Source organism: Mixophyes fleayi, chromosome 3, assembly GCF_038048845.1.
Source record: "Mixophyes fleayi isolate aMixFle1 chromosome 3, aMixFle1.hap1, whole genome shotgun sequence".
Lineage (NCBI taxonomy): Eukaryota > Metazoa > Chordata > Amphibia > Anura > Limnodynastidae > Mixophyes > Mixophyes fleayi.
In genome coordinates this window covers 134,472,652-134,493,096 of record NC_134404.1, presented here as the reverse complement: position 1 = coordinate 134,493,096, position 20,445 = coordinate 134,472,652, and the positions used below count along the sequence as shown (strand labels likewise).

At 40.1% G+C, this 20,445-nt stretch overlaps 1 long non-coding RNA gene across 2 annotated transcripts in view; it reads right to left on the bottom strand.

Annotated features, from left to right (window-relative positions):
* Positions 1 to 20,445, bottom strand: part of LOC142144026 (uncharacterized) — a 995,146-nt gene that overhangs the window by 171,095 nt on the left and 803,606 nt on the right. The window lies entirely within an intron of this gene.

Below are 20,445 nucleotides of genomic sequence, written 5' to 3'. Positions count from 1 at the left end.
AGGTATGAGAGAGCCTCATATTGTTGTTTCTTGGTCAATAAATAAAAAATATGTCAGATCAAGAAAAGAATAATGTTTATCAATGTCATATGCACGCTACTTAAGTCTTATATGTCATATTTTACTGTAAATAGGTCTAGTGTTAGCTGAGTCTTTTTCCAAACATGGGTTAAAACCTGAGAGGGAGATACTAAATTATGTAGTTATCTCTTTGGGTCTCTCTAAATTGTTGTGCTCTACCCATGATGTATTTAGGTATATAGAGTTCAAGATGTGTGTTCTTAGATACAAATTCCCAATTTCAGTTAATGACACAGGTCATAAAAGTTAAAAACTCTGGGAATCTCTTATTGAGGTTTTATCAATGTCATCAATAATATCCAACCACTGACTTTTCACATTCTTTGTGGTTCTGTGATATCACACCTACAGGAGTCATGTCTGGTATGTAAATGACGGGACACTTATGACCTGTTATGTGGAGGTAATATCATCTTTGTAGGACACTTTTAGTGACGTACAAAATTAGTCCAGTATGATGTGTTTTGAAAAGATGGTCCTAAAAACTCATTTGCAAGAGCACAGACATTCTGGTTCTGATATCACAGTGGAAGAGGGACTGTGGGCACCTTAAGCATTTTTAAAATGCCCTGTAAATGTAACAGTTGTTCACTTTTGGGAGTCAATGTCATATTCATAAGCAGCGTTCTAGCAAATTCATACTCTCCCAGGAGGCAGAAATCTGATCATTCATGACTGTACCATTTTTCTGTTGTTTACTTCTTTTATGTTACAAAAAACAATTGTATAATATCTTTGTATGCCATTTTATTAGCTGTTTTTTTCTTAAGCATTGTCGATTTTTTCCATATTAAATCATAATTAATAGGTTTATTTCTGTGTTCTAACAAATATATGTATCAGACTTTGCTCGGTATAAGAACGCTGCATAGTTTGCACAGAGGAGATCATTTGATTTATGATAACTCTGGGTCAGGAGAGATCATTTGGTTTAGGATAGTTCTGATTAAAGTAAATTATGATTGATTAGTTTAGAAAAAAAAAAGAACCAAAGACTACCTGAGTGTCAGCTCTCCAAACCAAACATTGGTGGTGGCATAATTGGTAAGGCAAATGTTAGTGTCTGGGATAGATAGAGAGGGTTTTAACCATTATTAACAACAAACCAGGTGGTTGTATTTGATTAGCCCTTTGCCACACTCACGTCATGCAGACTCAGGTGAGTGCTGAATCATGACAATCGAGCTTGACAAGGATTCAACCTCTATGAAGAGTTAAGGTACTGAAGGTTTTATGATCTGTATAGATGGTAAAAGAATGAAGTGTCCATTTTAGATGTTTCAAATCCAATTTCTTAGCTAGTAGTTTTCAATTGCTAATGGAGTAATCATTTTCCACAGCAGCGTCTTGTTTACAAATGAATTACACAGGTGATGCTCTTTACATTTATTGAGAGAAGAGTCCCTATTCCAACTCATGATCAGGGCCGCCGAGAGGGGGGGGGGTGGTTACATTTTACCCGGACCCGGGCTTGCCAGGGGGCCCGGGCCGGGCCCTCGTGTGCTAATTTTTTTTATTATTATTTTTTCTATTTGGTGTTTTTTATTTATTTATTTTTTTCCGCGGGGGAAGGGGGGGGCGCAGTCCATTGTTGGTGGGGGGAGCTGGAACGAAAAAAAAAAAAAAAGAATCATACTCACGTGATCGGCGCCACGTCCCTCCTTCCTCTCTTCTCCATTCACACTGACTTCCGGGCGTGACGTCATCAAGTCACGCCCGTCAGTCAGTGAGGAGCGCCAGACAAGACCAGAAGAAAGAAGAGAAGACAGAAGAAAGAAGAGAAGAAAAGAAAAGAAAGAAGCTAACAAAAGGTAAGTAAAGAAACGGAGAGGCAAGGGGAGGGAAACAGAAAGGGACAGTGCTATAAAGAAGAGGGAGTAAAAAAACAGGGGAGAGAGGCTGAGAGTAAAAAAAAAAAAAAAAGGGGAGAGAAGCACTAATTAAAAAAAAGGGGAGAAGCACTAATTAAAAAAAAAAGGGGAGAGAAGCACTAATTTAAAAAAAGGGGAGAGAAGCACCAATTTAAAAAAAAGGGGAGAGAAGCACTAATTAAAAAAAAAAAGGGGAGAGAAGCACTAATTTAAAAAAAAGGGGAGAGAAGCACTAATTAAAAAAAAAGGGGAGAGAAGCACTAATTAAAAAAAAAAGGGGAGAGAAGCACTAATTTAAAAAAAAGGGGAGAGAAGCACTAATTAAAAAAAAAGGGGAGAGAAGCACTAATTTAAAAAAAAAGGGGAGAGAAGCACTAATTAAAAAAAGGGGAGAGAAGCACTAATTAAAAAAAGGGAAGAGAAGCACTAATTAAAAAAAAAGGGGGAGAGAAGCACTAATTAAAAAAAAAAAAGGGGAGAGGCACAGAGTGAAAAAGAAGGGGGGAAAGCAGCATGGAGGGCGCAGTGTGAGCATAAGGGGGCACAGTGTAGTTGTGATGAAAGGGCACAGTATTGTGTGTGATGGCACAGGGGGCTTGTTGCAATGTAGTGTGTGTGAGGTAGGTGGTGGCTAATTAATGGGCGCTATTTTGTTTGTAGGGTGATGGTGGGGCAATTTAATAGTGGGGACTATTAATTTAAGATGGGGTGGTTTGAGGGCTATTGAATATGGGGGTGAGTTTAGGAAGAATGAGGTCTATTTATTAAATGTGACTATGAGTTATTTAATGGCAGTGATGATTGCAGGAAATAGGTATTGCTGTTTGCAGGAAGGGAATAGGTTTATTTATTAAATGTGAATACTATTATTTTAATGTTGGGGCTGGAGGAAGGCCTAATTATTAATCGTGGGTGCTATTGATTTAACGCCAGGGCTGGCTGTAATTTTATTTTTTTTCAAAATAGGTCCTTCAACATTCCAGGATCCGGACAAGCCGCAACTAAAGAAAACCACAGGTGGAGAAAGTCACAGTTGGAGAAAGCCACAGGTGGAGACAGTGAGAAGAAAAGGTAGGAGAGAGCAGCACAGTGTGTGAAATGTGATTCTAGTAGGGACAATAACAATTTTTGGTGAATGTTGTGCCCAATGTAAGGTGCAGGCCAAGACTGAACTCTGTGTACACACTGCATTGTTTCTATACTACACTGTGGTGCTAGATGTCCTGAAAGTCAGGAGTGCTTGGACATATGTGACGCTCCGGCAAATTGAGAGCCTAGTCATTTTGATGTTAGCCACGCCCCAATGGCGCCTTTGCCACACCCGCTAAAAAATGTGCGCCGCCGGTAGGCGTTGCAAATTTTTTTGCATGGTCGACTATAAGGGGGGCCCCATGAATTTGTTGTACCGGGGCCCTGAATTCCTCTTGGCAGCCCTGCTCATGATCTATCGAAGAACAGTAGATGAGTTAGCACAGGGGATGAAAATTGATGTACTGTAATATTTGCCACATTTTTAGTGAGAGATAAAGAAATAATTCCTAATAAAATGTGTGTAATAATGTGTAAACCCCAGAACTTGCTGCATTGTTTTGAGGCAAGTGGGTGCAAGCCAATTCAGTATAGTAAACATCTTTTTAGTGTGCTTTTGGAGTCCATATTCAGATGCAATATAATATTACCTGGTCATTTTTAAGCTTGGCATATAAACCATTTTCATTGAAGCATTGAAGAGCTGATTTGATGTTTGAGCGTGGCTAAATCAGGAGAATAAATCAAAATGTTGTTGAATAAAGGACAACAAGATGGTACAGAAGATCTCTGAAAATATAATTACCAAAATGCCGAAAGACTGATTCACATTACAAGAAATTCATAATGACCATCATATGTATTGAAAGCGGTCTTGTCTGTCTACTTAATTTGGATAAGATTATATGCACCTTGCAAATAAAAATTTAAAAAGATGGTGGCTCCTCAGATGCAGTCAAAAAGGTTCTTTTTGAAATCTTATTCAGTCCTCTGTAATCAATCTTTACTGAATGGTCTTTTCCCTACAATAAATAAGTTTGCACTTGCATGAAAAGTAAATTCATGGACAACTTTTCTCTTCAAACTCTCCTCGATGTGCTCAGATATAACATTGGTTTCTGGTAGAGACAGGGGGAATGCCTAGATCCTAGTAGGAGTGGAGCCTGGAATTAATCAATGGCTTGAACAAATGGGCAATGAGTTGGCAAGATTTCAGCTTAGCACTTGTAATCTTCAGTGAATGAGAAATATTCATGGGGAAGAGAGAATTGCAAATCAGAAAAAGCCAAGGAAATGGGTGAAACAACTATGACTCAATTAAGAAAAGTGGCAGAACACTAAGGTTTCCAGAAGAAAATTTGACTGGAAGGTAAATCGATGACTGGAAGATTTTGAAGCCAGAGTAAACCTAGAAGAAATGGATGCAGAGATTTGGCATTGGCATACAAATAAATTTGTTCTTTATGCATTATCCTAATTTATATCTTAAATAAAAGACAAAAGCGCGGAACATAATAAGTACAACTCAAAATGACAATCAGTGATTCAACTCAAGCAGCGTACCAAAATTCAATCGAAATAAGGCTTATCTGAGTGGGATATAGGGAGTCAATGTAAATACATCCTCTTCATTATATGGTATGATGGTGTGGGAAGCTCCTTGTCTCTGTAACATCACAGTACTCTCCAAAAGAACAACTCCAAAAGAACAAAATATAATACAGTCTAGCAAGTTTTCAAACTATAGTACAGAAAATAGATAGATATGCGTACCTGAAGACAGTGCTTAATGAAGCACATATATTAGTGAGGACTCCGCAAAGAAAACTGACAAGCATTAGCTTAACATTTTCCAAAAGATTTAATTCCACAATAAAGATTAATAAAATTAGTACATTCTTCGTACATTAATTAAAAAAACATCAGGACTTATCTGCAATATCCTTAGGTTAGTTGTCCATAAGCATAGGGGAGAAATACCCAAAGTCTCCTCCAAGAAGAAGTCCCAGATGTGCATCCAACGCATTCTGTCTTACTTGACTTCTAGACACACAATGAAAAAACAGCAGTATAAATAGTCTCACTTGAATCTCAAGATCAATCAAATGACAGTAGTAATAGTGGTTGAGTAGGTGGGGTGTTCAGTGCCTTTCCATTCACTATATATGTATACATATTCACTTTATATGTATATACATTATACACCAACCCCACCTCTGCTCTTCCTTGAGGGTGTGCACAGTGCCAGACCACCTCTCTCCTCCTCAGTTTTCTGCATTGTCTGCATCACCCCCCCCCCCCCCCCCCCCAATTTCTGTCATCATCTATCATCCCCATTGTGTTTAACGCTGTCTCCAATTTTGCATGTTTATCTCTCTGCTCCTTTTATGTCTGTGTGCATCTCTATCGCCTCTTGATGTGTGTCTTTCCCCCTCTTTTGTGCCTGATTTTTCCTCCTTTGAATTTCTCTGTCAATGCATTCTGGTTACCTGTCCTTGGTTTCTTCCCCTTTGTGTGTCTGCCTCTTTGACACCCCTTTATCATGTCTATCTCCACACTTTCTTCTACCATATACCCCTTCTATATGCCTGCACCACCCACTTTTTCCCTGAGCACAACCGTGTCTACCCTCACATAGCTGAACCTGAGGAGGGCAGGTACTTACATTAATTATTGCTGAGAAACTAAATAGCAAACTTTTCATACCTCCAGTGATAAACTTGCCTGCCTGTAAGATTCGCCAAACTTTCGTCCGCAAAATCTTCCCTGGGATAATTTAAAAAGTATTTTGGTGGTACTTGTACCACTTCCATACCCGTTCTGTTATTGCCATCTCAGTATAGTGACCATTCTAGAAATCTTCAAAAACTTTCCATATTCTGTCAATCTTTTATATGTTTGTTTTTATACTGCCAACAGAAGTGCTTTGAGTCTTACTGGCAGAAAAGCGCTATAGAATATGAGTGATATATATATATATATATATATATATATATATATATATATATATATATATGGAAAAGACACAGGGCGCCTAATAGTGTAGTGTATTCAAAAACATGTGACTTAATATTGAGTTAGTAACTCTCTCTCTCTTTGCATGATGAATGATAACTATTAGACCATAGGGGTTGTCTGTTATAAGTGCCCAAGCTCCCCAAAGCTTTAATACAGCACTGTCTATACAGTAGTAAAGTAGAGTGATATGGACAGATGAGAAGATGGGTGCCTCAAACCAGTATCTTACCTAGGGCCCCATGGAGTCTCAATCAGCACCTACCGGCAGGACTGTTGGAGGGAACCCAGTGCATTCTGCACATGACTGTTTTTTGTAGGGGAGAGGGTGTGCATGTGTTAGCGGGCCCGTTTTCCCTAGGGAATTCATCCCTGTGCTAAACAGGCTGGAGCTGTATCACATCATGACAGGGGAACCCTACGCTGCAGTCACCAGTCTAGATGATCATAGCCTAGTGCTAGTTGTGTTTTTTTGTGGGGGGAGGGGACCACATTTCACTATTAAATTAAACGTTGAAACTTTTTTTTGTTTTACACTGCAAAGGGCCAATGGTCATTGTACATGGAACTTGCCTACCCATTTCCTCCTTCATCCTACCTGTCTAAGCATAAGGAGTAGTGACAAGTGTAGAATGTGTCCTAATCTACATATGGACGTGTGCGTATGCATTTTTTTTTTCACATGCACAGTACAGAAATACGTATTTCACGATAAATAAGGGACATAGGTCCAACTCAGCATCAGGTTAAAAGTGTTTTCAATTACTGTTATAATTTTCAATGACAAGCAAGAAAATTAAAGCAATTTACCTTTTAATGTAAAATTAATCCCTCAACATAATGATTAAGTTTTGAGCATTTCTTTTTGGGGGTGCATAAAGTTACTGATTTTTCATAAATTTAGCAGATTTAATTAATTTAACAGATATGTTACCCATTTAGTGGTTTGCAATGACCTATGTGAGCAATATAGGTGGTCCCTAAATGGAAATCTGTAATGGGAGCTATGAAGTATGTAGAGAATTATATATTTTTAATTTCAACTATATGGTTTAAGACATTGACTCCCAAACTGTACCAGAGCTGGGGGTAAGCAAGACGGGGGACTAATTGGTAATTATTTTGGCTCAGGGGTGCCTTGAAAAAAATATGGAGACTCTAAAGGTGCCTTGAACTGAGAAAGTTTGGGATCCACTGGTTTAAGATGTACAATTGAAGGTGAAAGTCCAGATCGAAATTAATAAATATAAAGGTGAGGTATCTGACACAATATTAATCAAAAGTTATAGATACAACCAACTAATGCTTTGAAACATAAATACAAGATCCAATATCCCATTTTCCAGCAATTATTTTATTAGTTAGAGAACAGTGCCACCTGGTGGAAATATTAAAGATTGCACTGTAAATGACCAGATACATTTTACAACCCAAAATAGTTGTTTACATCGGTTTATCTTTCCACATTTTGGTCTATGTTTATTATTGTTATGATTATTATTATTATTAGCTAATATAGGGCCAGCATAATCTGCAGTGCTCTATAATTAGGAACAAAGAGACTATTACAACTGTGAGGCTGTTAGCTAGTTAGGATTCTTCTAAGTGAGGATTTTTACAAGTGTATTAACAAATTTAGTTAGTATAGTAAGAGATATACAAGAGATGAATAAGAGGAGAACAGAAGGTGAACCTTCTACCTGCAAACACTGCTACATGAGGACAGCATTCCACAATCAGCCGTGAGCTCTGATATCATCCACCACCTGCATTGTCAACTGCCTGGACACTCTCTGCTGATCTGTTTCTCACACTTATTTTTGGCTGGGGCAGTTTTAATAGGAGTTGTTGATTCCACTTATGCTACTTGTATTCCCACCTTTAAACAGCACTGTTGCTCCACTTAGCTTGAATTCTTAACTGGCTCTCTCTTGTCCTGTGGATTTACATAACCAGCTCAGTGCACCTTGTATTATGCCTTGTTATACAATTGCCTTCCAATCATGCCTAATGTCACTGTCTAATCTGTTTGTTGAAACACAGCCATCTGGTATCTCTACTGTCCTAACTGCTTCCCTGGCTCATACTTTACATCTCCTGTCTGCTGACAAGTGCCCTCTTATTTCTGCTTCTCGTTCAATTCCAACCCTCTCTCCCTGTCATGCCCCTCACTCCATATCATACTCACCCTTGCGGTCGAGTAACCCCAATAACCTCATCCACATCTCTCCTCTTCCTCTCCTGTGGTCTCTGGAATGCCAGGTCAGTCTGTAACAAATTGACCTCTATCCATGATCTCTTTATCTCTAGATCCTTCAACCTGCTTGCAATCGCTGAAACCTGGGTATTCCCTGAGGACACAACCTCTCCTCTTCCTTTTGCCTCCAAACTCCTTGAATGGGTTGTCTACAACCTGCTCACCTCCTTTATCTCTTCTCACTCACTCCTTGACCCGCTCCAATCCAGTTTTCGCCCCCTCTACTCCACCGAAAACTGCCCTCACTAATGACCTTCTCCACGCTAAATCCAAAAGACACTACTCCCTTCTTATCCTTCTTGACCTCTCTGCTGCCTTCGATACCGTTGACCATGCACTCCTTTTGCAAACTCTCAAATCTATAGGCCTGTAACACCGTCCTCTCCTGGTTTTCCTCTTACCTCACCAACCGCTCCTTCTCGGTCTTAGTCTCTACACATGACTCTACATCCGCCTCTCTACCCTTACCTGTTGGTGTTCCCCAAGGTTCCATTCTTGGCCCCCTGCTATTCTCCCTCTACACCTCCTCCCTTGGTGTCCTAATCTGCTCCTTTGGCCTCCAGTACCACTTCTATGCTGATGACACCCAAATGTATCTTTCATCTCGACCTCTCCCCTTCCCGTTTGTCTTATGTCTCCTGCTGTCTCTCGGTCATCTCATCTTGGATGTCCCAACCCTTCCTTAAACTCAATTATTTCCAAGACTGAACTTATTGTCTCCCCCCCTCTTCCATGACTCTCCCCCCCTCTCTATTTCTGTTAATAACACTATCCTTGTTTCTGTCCCTCAAGTCCGATGCCTTGGGGTCATCCTTGATTCCTCGCTCTTCTTCAAACCTCACATTCTGTCCCTCTCAAAATCCTGCTCCCTCCACCTTCAGAATATATCAAAGATATGCCCCTTTCTCACCATGGAAGCCACGAAAATCCTTGTTCACACGCTTGTAATCTCTCGCCTTGACTACTGTAACCTCCTTTTCTCTGGCCTAACCGATTCTCACCTTGACCCTCTTAAGTCTATCCTCAATGCTGCTGCCCGCCTCATTTTTCTCTCCCGCTGCTCTGTCTGCTGTCCCCCTCCAACAGTCATTACATTGGCTTCCCATGGCCTACAGAATTAAATTTAAAATCCTCACTCACCTTTAAAGCTCTTAATCAATCCTCCCCTCCCTACATCTACAATCTCATCTCTACCTACACTCCTAGCCGCCTCCTCCACTCTGCCTGTATCCGATGCCTTACTACTTCACTAATCACCTCTTCCCACTCCCGTCTCCAGGACTTTGCCCGGGATGCTCCCCAGCTGTGGAACGATCTTCCACGTTCTATCAAGTTAGCATCTACTCTCAAAGGCTTCAAGCGTACCCTTAAGACTCACCACTTTATTCAAGTCTATCAGTCCTCCTAACTCCCTTGTCCCAGTTAGTACCACCCTATTTGTGTCTCCCCCTTTCCTTTAGGATGTAAGCTCTCAGGAGCAGAGCACTCTTTCCTTGTGTGCTCCTTCTACTATTCCATATCACAATTCTGAGGATCGGATCCTACATCTGCCAAATTTAGCACTACTACTAGCAAGGCGCCTAGTCTAACGAACGGATGGTATTCACAAGGGACCGCCACAAGGTGGTTTGGTCTTAGCTGCGTCCGCCCGCAGGTCGCAGCCCTTACTATGAGTATCAGGAGAGACCTTTTAGGCCCTAAAAGTTCTCTCCTGATACTCCTAGTAAGGGCCGCGACCTGCGGGCGGACGCAGCTAAGACCAAACCACCTTGCAGCGGTCCCTTGTGAATACCATCCGTTCTTAAGACTCTGCGCCTTGCTAGTGGGGTATGTTGAAGGGAGGAACTCAGCAGATAGCAGGTGACGGCAGGAGAGATGGAGAGTAAGCTCTGTAGACAAGTGGTATAGCAGGAGTGGTGGAGCGTAAGCTTTGTAGACAAGCGGTACAGCGGAGTGGTGGAGCATGAGCTCTGTAGTCAAGCGGTACAGCGGAGTGGTGGAGCGTGAGCTCTGTAGACAAGCGATACAGCGGAGTGGTGGAGCGTGAGCTTTGTAGACAAGCGGTACAGACAGGAGGAAACGGAGCCAGGCAGGTAACACGATCAACAGGCAATGAGCTGCAGGGGGAAGTGCCTTTTAAAGTTTGGAGCTGAGATTGAGTGTCCAACGGGAGGCATGCAGAGGACATACAAGATTGTGTCTACGCATGCGCAGACCCGAGAAGAGGATGCCGATGGTCGGAGCGCGGAGGTCAGCGGGAAGCGGGTAAGTGTGTCGGACCACGGTTGTAGAAACCAAAGGTCTGCCGTGTGACATTCCATCACCCTCTGTACCTCTTGGCCTGCTTCCATAGCTCTGTTTTCCTAAGCTTTGGCCTACTTCTCACTGATCTCTACCATCACTTTTATATATATACACACACACGCACGCACACACACACACACACACACACACACACACACACACACTCACAAAGTGCCACAAATTGCATATTAGTTCAGCCAGATTGCAATAGGAAAAATTGCTTTGAGGGTTATGATTTAATCACAAAGTAAAGTTGGTTTGGGTCATTTGGTGTTTTGAGTATAGAAGAGAATAAATTATTTGTTTGTGTGAAATGTGTAGATGGGTGGTATATGAGTAGAATGGTCTAGGGAGGTTAAGAAGGTAGTTTGGGAATATGATAAACTTGCGTGAAGAGGTTTGTATTCAGGAACATTTGAAGGTTTGGAAGCTAGGTAAGTGCAAAATGCCCTGTAATCAGGAATGGGAGTAAGTAATAAGTGAGGATGAGAGGATCAGATCTTAGGCAGAGTATCGAGTTGGGAGATGTTATGAGACAAAGTAAGAGTTGGTGCAATTTTCATAATGGCTTTGTATGTTTGTAGAAGTATAGCTTGGTATACTTGGTAAAGAACTGGCAACGAATGTAGGGCTGGAACAGCAGATCAACAGTAGAAAAATGTTTTTTTTTGTGGAAAATGAGTTTAGCCACTGCTATCAACATCGATAGAAGGGAATTGCAGTATTCAGTGTGGGATATTAAGGATAACACCCAGACAGTGAGCTTGAAATACAGATGAGAGGTAAGTAGCTTATGATGGCTACTGGAAAGATTATTAGCTCAATTTCTGTAAGTTTGAGATGATGAGAGGACATCTAGAATGAAATGGCAGAAAGTCATTCAGTAATGGGGGCCAACACAGAGGATGAATGATCCTGAAAGGATAATTAAAAAATATTTGGGCAGTACTGAAATCAAAAGGAGCTTATTAGTTTTCCAAGAGAAGTGGCATAGATGAAGAAGAGCAGAGAGCCTAATACCAAGCCCTGCGGTCCTCCAACTGACAGAGGAAGCATAAAAGGAGATGGGTCCAGGAAAACACTGAAGGAATGGTTTGACAAGTAAGATCACAACCAGTGTCATCAAGACCTAGGAAACGCATCATTTGTAAGAGAAGTGAGTGCCACAGAGGGGTCAAAGACATTTAGAATCAAGTAGTGGCCACCTTAGTGCAGTCCAATAGTTTGTGTAAGAAAATGAAGAGTGTGAAGCAAGTGCAGGAAAGCCTCTCATGGAGTCGGAAGGCCATGGGATTTGAGAAATGGGATGGTAATCTGAAAAATAATTTGGGAAAGAATTACTTTATTTCAGAACAGGCGAAATAAACATGTGCTTAAATAATAGTGTAAATATACCAGTGGAGAGGGAGAGATTAGAGATGTGAGCTAAGGCTAGGTACACACTGGAGGTTTTTCATCCAATAATCGTGCCAATCAGCTGACATACGGTCGTTCATTCGGATGTCACGTTAGTGTGTATAATTACACGATGGTTGAAAGTTGTCCCAAGGTGACAATTGTCGGCTCATTAGGTTGGTCGTTCTGTTTAATAATCTCATTTCAATCATGTAGTGTATATGAATCTACAACCGATTCCACGACTAACTGTCGATAGTTCCTCAAACTACGACTGTTTTCATGAACATGTGTATGTAAATTTCTGATGTCTGTAGCGCTTCCATGTGGTGAGGTGTTCGCACGTCAGTCAACTGGTGCTTGTAATGGAAAAGCAATAGAAGCTGTTTATTGCATTCATGTGTATAGCATATGTTTGCTTGCCTAATTATACACCATTGTCTGCACAGTCTACTAGAAAAGCACCAGGGATGATCTATCCTTTATTTAAATTTCTTGGCTATATCACTGCTGTGGCGTCATACTTTATTTCAGTGTGTATGAAATAAAAATCTTTTAACACAAGAATTTGGCTGTGAAAAGCCTGCTTAGAGGGTCGATCCTTTTTTATTTGTTTGTTAATCATTTAAAACGTGTCTAGTGTGTACGCATGAATCGCCTGAGCGATTGGACCTTCAGTCGTAGGTATAATTGGTGTAGATAACACATTGGTCGGAAAATTCCCCATTGTGTACCTAGCCCAAGACTGGGGTAAGCACAAAAGACAGCAATCAACTGATTTATAAGGGGATAAGGTCAAGTGAACAGGTAGTAAAGTGGGAGGAGGAAACGTTAGAAACTTCATCTTTATTTGTGTGCCAGAGGGTGCAGGAATGGAATTGAGCAGGTTGTTTCTCGGGGAAGAGAATACCATTTCATTTTGGATCTTGACTACAAAGCAAGATTTTGGGCAGTGATGGTGTTTGGGGAGGTTTGTGTGGGAGGGTTGAGAAGAGATTTAAATGTATTGAAGAGGTGTATGGGAAAAGAAGTTTGAGCAGATATAAGAAATTGGAATTGTATTTGTTTGGCAGGCTCCAGAGCATTTTGGTAGGAGTAGTAAATAGAAATATATTTGAGGAAGTCATCATAAGTACAAAATGAATAGTCAGTGACAATCTACTGCAGAAGTTTTTGAAGGCAGCATGTATCCTTTGTGTGCTAATTCTGAAACTGTGGTTCAACACTGGGAAGACAGTCACTTGTTCAAGGGCTATTGCTATGTTGTGGTTAGAGCCAGAGTAGGACCAAAGAATGTAAGCATGCAGAAACTGGGGAAGAAGTTATCAGAGAGGTTGAAAGTTGTTAAAAATGAATAGAACTGAGATTTCTGTGTGTATGATGAGACTTGGTTGAGTTACAGTGCAAAGAGCAAAAACGTTGAGGAGTAGAAATGCAGGCGATTGTCTGAGAGAAGGGAATAAGTGTTAAAACAATCACACACTGAACAGATTCAATAGAAAACAAGATCAAGGCAGCGGTCATCATGATGAGTAGGATAGTCAGTCCACTGGTAGAGGCAAAGAGAGGAGGATTGACATAGTAGTTTGGAGGCAGAACAAGAATGTGGATCATAAACTGGAATGTTGAAATCCCCCATGATGGTGGTGGAGATCTCATGGGATAAGAAATGAGGGAGCCAGTTTGAGAAATGTTCAAGGATTTTCTGGGGTGATTCGGCGGTGAGATGGGTGTAGGAGCAATAGATAAAAGCAACACCGAGAAAGGAGGAAGGTGAAAATCTGGATAATATGTTCTTCAAAAGATGAATACTAGAGTGAAGGAACAGTTTGAGGGAACTTTAATGCCCAGCATTGGGAAGACAGATATCCATCACCAACTCCTTGTCTGTTTCCAGGCCTAGAAGTGTGGGAGAAGTGGAGACCACTGTATGAAAGGACTACATGTGAGACAGAGTCTGATTGTGTAAGATAAGTTTCTGTTCTTAACACAAGGTCGAGGTTGTTTGCGAGAAAGAGGTCACGGATGGAGTTTATTGTAGACATTGTTCATTCTATAGAGCCCATTTAAATGCATTTATACTTTATTACTTACTACATTTTGTTCTATGTACATGTGCATTACACTAAATGCATGAAATAAAGCATACTTTTCACATAGTTTTCATGTTTTAAAGTCTGCTCACCTGAAAAACCAACATTGTACTATACCTCTGAACTGTCCTGCCATTAGCTGGAACAGTCCTAATTTGAGGGGACTGTCTGCCATTCTAATAGCATGTTTATCCCAACTCCCACAAACGGGGACAGTGTGCTGCTCTCACAGTCGCAGGTGCCTCTGGTGCTTGTTGCAATTTAAGTGTGTTTTTAGTCAAGGTGAGGGGAATTGCTGCAGCCTAGAACTTCTTATGCAGTAGCCACACACCCTGGGGACATGTTACACTACAAAATCAGCATAGCCAAGCACCCTTGTTGATTCCAGAAGAGACAAATGTCTGGAGGCATGCTGTAGAAGCTCAAATTCAAATCTCCCTACAAATGTGTCTTGCAAAGATTAAAAATGTAAAGGAACACAGGAAAAATACACATATACACGAAGCTTTTGAAACAGTGAACTCCAAATATGATTTGCCGGCAATGATTGACAGAGCATGCAGTAGTTCAACAATAGCTGTACAGCCACATTTTAACTTACAGGATTTGTCTACATTACGTGGTCATATATTAAATACCATAAATTAACAAAGTGACTTTAAAGACTAATAAACACATATATTATATAGCTTTTACATAGACAATAAATAAAAGCAAAGTTGAATAAAATGTTATAGAGTAACATATATATATATATACATATATATATATATATATATATATATATATATATATATATATATATATATATGTATGTATATCAGTTATTATTACTATCATTTATTTATATAGTGTCAGCATACTCCGTAGTTCTTTCCAATTGCGATGTAATTCAGTACAGATTTATTTAATTGAGAATTAAGTGTTGAAACATGGGAAGAGAACAGGGTGTATCAGGCGGGACAGGATATATGTTCCTGCATATCATTTGAGCCAAGCTCAAATTAGTAATTGTAAAGACAAATATGCAAATATTAATAAAAAATTTTTTTATTTAGTTCAGGTTAAACCTGGAGCAGAGCAGTGCGTACTGGGGGAAATGGGTCATTTTACAAAGTAAGTTTTAGTTTTATATTTTCTGCACACTGCTAGCTTTGGGAATCCCCTTCCATGTTTGCTTTCTGATTTCATGGCTCATAATACCCACTAAAGACCTCAGACATTTGGACTGTGTACAATTCATGACAGCAGTAAATCAGACTCTCATGTGATGTTCCAGTGCTAAGAACTGTGCATATGTGAGCTCCATCTTAAAACTTAAGAAACCAAGTGTCTGGACTTGTGTCTTATGCAGGAGCTGATTTCCCATGATGCATTATGACTGAGCTGGTCCTTGCAGTGTCTGCCGGACGCAGCTGTTTCCCCATACAATAGAAAGCTGGATGGGAGGGGGAATTCCGGCGTCCTATTATAGGAACAAACAGTAGCCTCCTACCAACACACCATAATGTGCTCTGCTTTTGACATGTTCATTATAAACTCCTTTGTTCCAATGAGATAACGGAGCTTCTATTATTAAAGAAAGTAAAATATCTTACTTTACCTTAAGTTGCCACCATGCTTTCTTTCTGTAGCACATTAAAATAAATACATTTTAATTTTATGGCCATAGGAAAAAAAAAACAGGTAAAATAGGAAAAAGCATAAATCTTTCTCTGATTCTTCATATACAGTATTTATTTACCTTCTTGCACTTAATGTAACCCCATATATTTACCACAAAATGTATTCAGTTCTTGTATGGAGATGCGGAAGAAGGAATATTATATGGGTGGGGCTTGTTGAAATGATTGGGGAGGGGCACAATCATCATCAAGCACCACCCACCTCAGTAAGAGAGGGCCTCAATAAAAGATGGACACATTTGCACACTGAACATACAAAACAAGATGAAGACCAAAAAAAAGCATAGTTAAGCATGCTTAAGGACCTCACGCGTACCTCAAGATAGTCCAAATCCAAAACAGTAGTATTTGCACCAGGTGTACGTCAGGCATACCTAGGTAAGTACATTTATGCCTAATGTAGAGATACAGCTGGACAGTGTTAGTAGTAAATGCTCAAGTCACATTACCCTATTTGTAAACGATCTAATGTAATGAAGCATCATATACACAAGAGACAATAGTTTATTGACCTATATTAATAAATATGACTGTGATAGGATAGACCTCCTATGCCACCCTGTCCGTGTGTTGCTGGGGACCGGCTGCACTTGCATTGCCACCGTCCTCTTTCTTTATCCCAAACTGCGCCCCACTATGCGCTTCTTTCTAGGTAACTTTTGCTGCTAGAGTACCCACTTGCTGGACAACTGGGCTGGTACACCTGACCTCTTGCCTTCAGATCAGAGTTGCTGTGGATGGTTCCCCCTGGCCTATCACACTGGCCAAAGGTGCAGGGTAGCAGGCAGAGCGTTGGTACTGAAATGCTGGGTCCCAACCTCAGAACAGCCAGATAACGGATTAGATCGGTCTAATCTGTAGGTCACATGAATTACAGCACAGGTAAGTAGATGTCAAAACAGGATCTTGAAGCAGTGATGTTTTATTAAGCACAAGTAGTCCTAATAAGGACAGTTACACGCCAGTCTGTGTTACTAACGATCTTTCAAGAAGTTACAGATTATATAATACTAATACACGGTTAAACAGTGCACTTTTTATATAGATTTACAGATACCCTGGCAGGAGGTAATCCAGCCTCCTGCCCCTCTAACCAATACAGCTGCTTCATGCAGCCTGCAGAAATTTCAGCCTGGAGGGGTTTAACACCTTTTTAAAATTGCTGCTAGCAGCACCACTACATCTGCGGTTTTCTATTGAATGTTTACCATTGGGATATATCATTTCCCTAATCTTACTCTGAACGCAATTTAACTTGCAAAACTCACGTTCATCTGTGATCACTTGCAAAGGGAGTCTTTCAGCAAGTATAATTACCTCCTCCTGTCTTTCAGGCTCAACAGACATTTTTGTCACTCAGTGATGAAAAGGTCTAATTAACATGAGATTACCTGTCTCCACAGTTGCAAAACCCAAACATGACATACTGTCTCAGAAGTAAATACATTTCAAAATATACCAAATACCTACAATAAGCATTTCTATGTGATCCAGCCACAAATAAGTTATTTAAAAGTGATCCAGCCACAGTAACATTTTAAATATCAAATGTAATCAATACAAACACTTCCACATCAATTGTTTACCTCTTTAAAAATCCAGTGGCAATTTCTATGTAACCGCACTGTACTCTGCTTATACTTGCCCACCCCTGTCTGCCTCTTCCGGCATAAGAAGATACAAGTCTATGATTCACAAAAATCCACATACGGACAAGTTTTTGGTGTACATGTACAGTATGGAAATATGGATCTTGTGCCCAAAACATTCCAAGCAGGGTGTAGCTGGCAAATTTTAACCATTCTCTTTAACGTTATATACTATAAAAGTTACATTTTTAACTTAACCACAAAATTAGCTTCATCCCAAAGCAATGCACAACACTGCAATACATTTTACAATCCGCCACACTACTACCTATAATGTCCTTATATTATCAGTAGCTGCTAAATCCAATTGCTAGCTAAATGATGCTAACCCAGGTCACCTAGATGCCAACCTACAATGTCTGCAAACATTTTGTCATGCACATGATGGTCAAATTGGACTTGAATAATCCACTATTATGCAGAATGTGTCTGACTGGCTCTGTACTTCCCTCCATTTCCCAATTCACTGCCCTTACAGATTAATTTCTGCCAATCGGGCAGACCAAATCTGTAATGGTGGCACAGTGTCTCACATTACTGCGGCCCTGCGTTATATTATGACTAGTGTGTTATCTATGAGGAGTTTGTATGTTCCTTTCCAGTTCGCTTATGTTTCCTCCAGGTGCTCTTTTTTCCTCCCACAGTTCTAGTTCCTAAGTGGCCTTCACACTTATATTTCTTTTGGTCCTAGACTACCTTTGCTACACTGCCCCATGAAAGTCAAATGGGCTCCTATGGTTATAGTTGCTCCCCTACTTATATTCATGCCTAAATGTGTGTAGAGACCACAAAGTTCTGGGCCTAGCGTGGCAGAGATGCAGAGGTGACATGCTACTCACTTCGAATGTCACTTTTTAAAAAAAATTTGAGACATTATATCTGCCACACAGTGTTGATTAATATATTCTGGAGCCCTGGACTGTACATACACCATAGACCCCACTCTTACTGGAGTCTAAAAAACATGTCAAATATACATTATATGGCATGTCACATACTGCAGGCGTGTAGCATGTCACATAATGTACATTTGACATATAGTAAAGACATAACATGATCCTGTGTCACATTATGCTCTTCCCATCTTCTTTTGTCACACCTTATGCCCCCTTTATCACCTACCACCCTCACCTGCATTGTTATATATCATATATGACAATGGAAGAATTGGGGTCATGTGTTACACGGAGAGAAGGGTAGGGGACAATATGTGACTAGGGGAGAGAGGTGACGTATCCCCTCCCTACTCTCACTCAATATATATACATATACTTCACCACCCTTCTCCCATGTGTTCCCCAAGCCACCCTCCACCCTACATGTTCGTTCCTGGTACGGTGTCAGATAGAGGAGGGCTCTTGCTCCCATGACTGCTCCATTATGTGTGCAGAACAATGGTGATTGCCACTGATTACATCACCATTGCTTCACAAAGACCCCCCAGCTCATGGAGCAACAGAGAATAGCAAAGGACGCAAGGACTGAGACTTGTGGTACTCCAACTGATAAAGGAAGCAAAGCAGAGGTGGATCCAGAGAAATTAACACTGAAAGAGTGATTAGATAGGTAGTATGAGCCTTCAAGACCTAGGGATTGTAGCGTTTGTTTGAGGAGAGAGTGGTCAACAGTGTCAAATGCAGCCGAGATCCAAGAGAATTAGAAGAGAGTAATGGTACACTTCCTACCTTAGCAAACATTCCTTCTCTGTCTCTACCTCTGCCTCCACCTTCCATCCTCTTTCCTGTTGGTGTTCCCCAATAGTCTGTTTTTAGGTCCATCTACATTTCTACCCTTGTTGATCTTAATAGTTCCTTTTGCCTTCAATACGGGGCAACTGGAAACCACCAAGTGCATGCCTAGATTTAATAATAGCTATACGTGGAATATATGTACTGCATAGTTACAGTGCAGTCTGTTCAGATATAAGATCTCTTCCTGTAGTACTTTGCAAACATTGCAATGCAATCAAATAGCAATAGAATTACAATTAACGAAAAACAATTATTCTGTGACGGCTCAACTGCAGGGAAGAAACAAGTTTGGGACATTTACACAACTGAACTTTATAAAACTTAAAAATAAATCTTTTGCAAGAATGGTGTGCAGTAGCAATTTTAATTTCTTGTGCTCCTGTGACCTGGTGCAAAAAAAAGGGGTGAGGTGTATCAGAAAAGCATAATGCTTATTCAGTGGTATATATGAAAGGTAAATATTTGCAACAAAACACTGTTGCTATTCAAGCATTTTTCCTATGACAAGTCAGCCCTTTTTTAAGAGACACACATGGTTTTTCCACATCATTTCTGTGTAACTGTCTTTTGCTTTTTTTAATATCCCATATGTCTTGTATAAAAAACATATGTAATTGCCTACTAGTTTACTGAATATTGCAAAATACTGGTACACAAATTCTGAAGAGTATAGAGGGGTGTGTAAAACAGATGATATATGAATAGTGAGATTATTTATTAAAGGTGATATCCAATTTATTGTTTAATTACAGAACAGTTAGCTTGATTTCAAAAGCATTTAAACATTCAAATATAGCAACCGTACACATCACAAATCATGGAAAAATTGACTGTTCATATTGTAAAAGTTATCAAGCCTAACTTATTTACCTGGCTATGGTTAACAATTAGCCCTTTCATTTCCTACCCAACAATTATTTGAACGTTCCGGTTTCATGTATGGAATTCCTCAGAAATTTCCAGAGAACTGCTCAGATGTGCTGACACAGATATGTCATTAAAAGCTGGTGGCACAGCTGTATTTTAGAGCCAGCATTTAAAGTGTCAATAAAAAGCAGCATATATCTGTTGTTAATTCTTTTCACTAGTGTTTATGGGGTTTTTTGCTAGTATAGTAGCCATTTCACAAACTTTTAATGCTCATAGGCCCTACATATATCTTTTTGTCTGGCAGTTAAAAAAAGCTACTGAAATCCAGGTCCAAAAAATGTGAATTTAAAATGCTCTAACCTGCTGCACACACACACTACACTGTAAACAGTTGAAGTATCAATAGTCCTCAAAAGTATCCCTACCCCACTAAACACTGTTTATA